The sequence below is a fragment of the Sinocyclocheilus rhinocerous genome, unplaced genomic scaffold (genome assembly GCF_001515625.1).
Source record: "Sinocyclocheilus rhinocerous isolate Xijiao unplaced genomic scaffold, SAMN03320098_v1.1 scaffold3235, whole genome shotgun sequence".
Classification (NCBI taxonomy): domain Eukaryota; kingdom Metazoa; phylum Chordata; class Actinopteri; order Cypriniformes; family Cyprinidae; genus Sinocyclocheilus; species Sinocyclocheilus rhinocerous.
This window is the reverse complement of record NW_015623484.1, coordinates 202,759-205,187: the sequence shown is the minus strand read 5'-3', so window position 1 is coordinate 205,187 and position 2,429 is coordinate 202,759.

Here is a 2,429-nt window from a genome sequence, read left to right as displayed (position 1 = left end):
TATCATCCTGGGACGCCCCTGGCTAGTTCTCCATTCTCCAGAGATAAGATGGGGCTCGTGTCAGGTGACTCGCTGGAGCGAGCACTGTCACCATAACTGCCTCACGTCATTACCTACTCCGCTCCCAGGATCCCGCTCAGTTCAAGTTGCATCTACACTCGTCGAAAGCCCCGAACCTCAGGAGAAGGTCCCGGTCCCATCTGATTATTCGGCGTTCCAGGATGTCTTCAGTAAGCAGGCAGTCACCCAGTTACCACCTCATCGGCCATGGGACTGCGCCATTGACTTGCTGCCTGGAGCTAAACTCCCCAAGGGTAGAGTATACCCATTGTCCATCCCGGAGCGCAAGGCGATGGAGGAATACATCAAGGAGGCTCTTAACCAAGAATTCATCCGACCTTCCACTTCTCCAGCTGCTTCAAGTTTCTTCTTCGTGGGCAAGAAGGACGGGGGCTTGCGGCCATGTATCGACTATCGGACTCTAAACTCCCAGACGGTGAAACTGCCCTATCCACTTCCCCTGGTCCCGGCTGCCCCCGTATGGGCTAGCCAACGCCCCGTCTGTCTTCCAGGGATTCATGAACGAGGTATTCCGGGAGTTCCTCCACCGCTTTGTGATTGTCTACATCGACGATATACTCATTTACTCCCGGAACGTGGCCGACCATTGCCAACATGTTAAGCAGGTCCTACAGAAGCTCCGTCAACACCATCTCTTCTTGAAGCTGGAGAAATGCGAATTCCATCGCCCCACTGTGCAGTTCCTGGGTTACATCGTCGGCCAAGAAGGGATTCGGATGGACCAGTGGAAGGTTGATGCAGTCAAGGAGTGGCCTCTGCCCCAGACCGTAAAGGAGCTCCAGAGATTTCTAGGATTTGCTAACTTTTATCGTCGATTTATCAAGGATTTCAGTTTCCACACTGCTCCTTTGACTTCCATGCTCCGAGGAAAACCCAAGTCCCTGTCCTGGACCACGCCCACGAACTGTCCTGGACCACCAGCGCCCACGAAGCCCTCAGAAAACTCAAAACAGCCTTCAGCACGGCCCCCATCCTTCACCATCCTGATCCTGATGTTCCGTTCGTAGTGGAAGCGGACGCCTACACCACCGGCGTCGGGGCCGTGCTGTCCCAACATTATGGTGAGCCTCCTCATCTCCAGCCTTGCGCATTACGCCCTCTCACGCATGCACTCTCCAGACTCGCCTTCCGATCCTGAACCCATTCTCCCTCCAGCCCTGATTGTGAGCCCCATTCAATGGAACATCGATGATGACATCCGAGCCACCACTCTTACCGAACCTAATCCGCTGGGAGGCCCAGAAGGGAAAACGTATGTGCCCACTTCCCAACGGCAATGGCAAATTCTTGTCAGTCAGCTGGACTCACTCTCCTCACTGGAGAAACAAAATCTGATCTGTGATGCGGCTGTCGTTCGGCACGCTGCATTGAGCAGCTGCGTTCAGTTTTTAATTGTAGTGTCTGTCTTCTACTGAACTAAATTATTTTTATTACTATAAAAAATCTAAACGACGGTGGGGGTCGGTGACGCGGTGGGCAAGTAACGTAACCGGTGTTGCGGCTTAACACCGGTATCACCGTCAACACCGTCTATCGCGGCAAGTCTAGCTCCTCCAAGCTCGGTACTGGTGGCCCAGTATGACCCATGATATCATCAGGTACGTCCGCAGTTGCTCAGTCTGCGCCATGTCCAAGACCCCTCGTCACCTCCCCGTAGGCAAGCTCATGCCCCTGCTGATCCCACATCAGCCCTGGTCTCACCTTGGAATCGATTTTGTGACTGACTTACCCAACTCAGACGGCTGTACCTGCATCTTGGTAGTCGTAGATCGCTTCTCCAAAGCCTGTAAGCTAATCCCCCTCAAGGGACTTCCAACCGCTCTCGAAACTGCAGAAAGTCTGTTCAAACACATCTTCAGAAACTTTGGAGTCCCCGAGGACATAGTCTCCGACAGAGGACCTCAGTTTATCTCCCACGTTTGGAGGGCATTCTTCCGGCTATTAGGGGTCACTGTGAACTTGTCCTCCGGCTACCATCCCCAGACGAATGGCCAGACTGAGCGGAAGATCCAGCTCTTCCCGTGGACAAGAGAACCGTCGAAGGTTCCAGCTGTAGACCACTGGTTCCAAGCAAGTGAGAGAGTGTGGGACTCAGCTCACCTCCACCTGCAACATGCAGTGCGGAGGCATAAGACCTTCGCAGATGCTCGGCTTACTTCCACTCCCACTTACCATCCAGGAGAAAAAGTATGGCTGTCCACCATCTGCGCCTCCGCCTGCCCTGTAAGAAGCTGAGTCCCCGCTACATTGGTTCGTTCCCGATACAGAGGCAGATCAACGAGGTCACTTATGAACTTCGACTCCCACCCAGGTACCGAATTCACCCCACTTTCCATGTTTCACTCCTT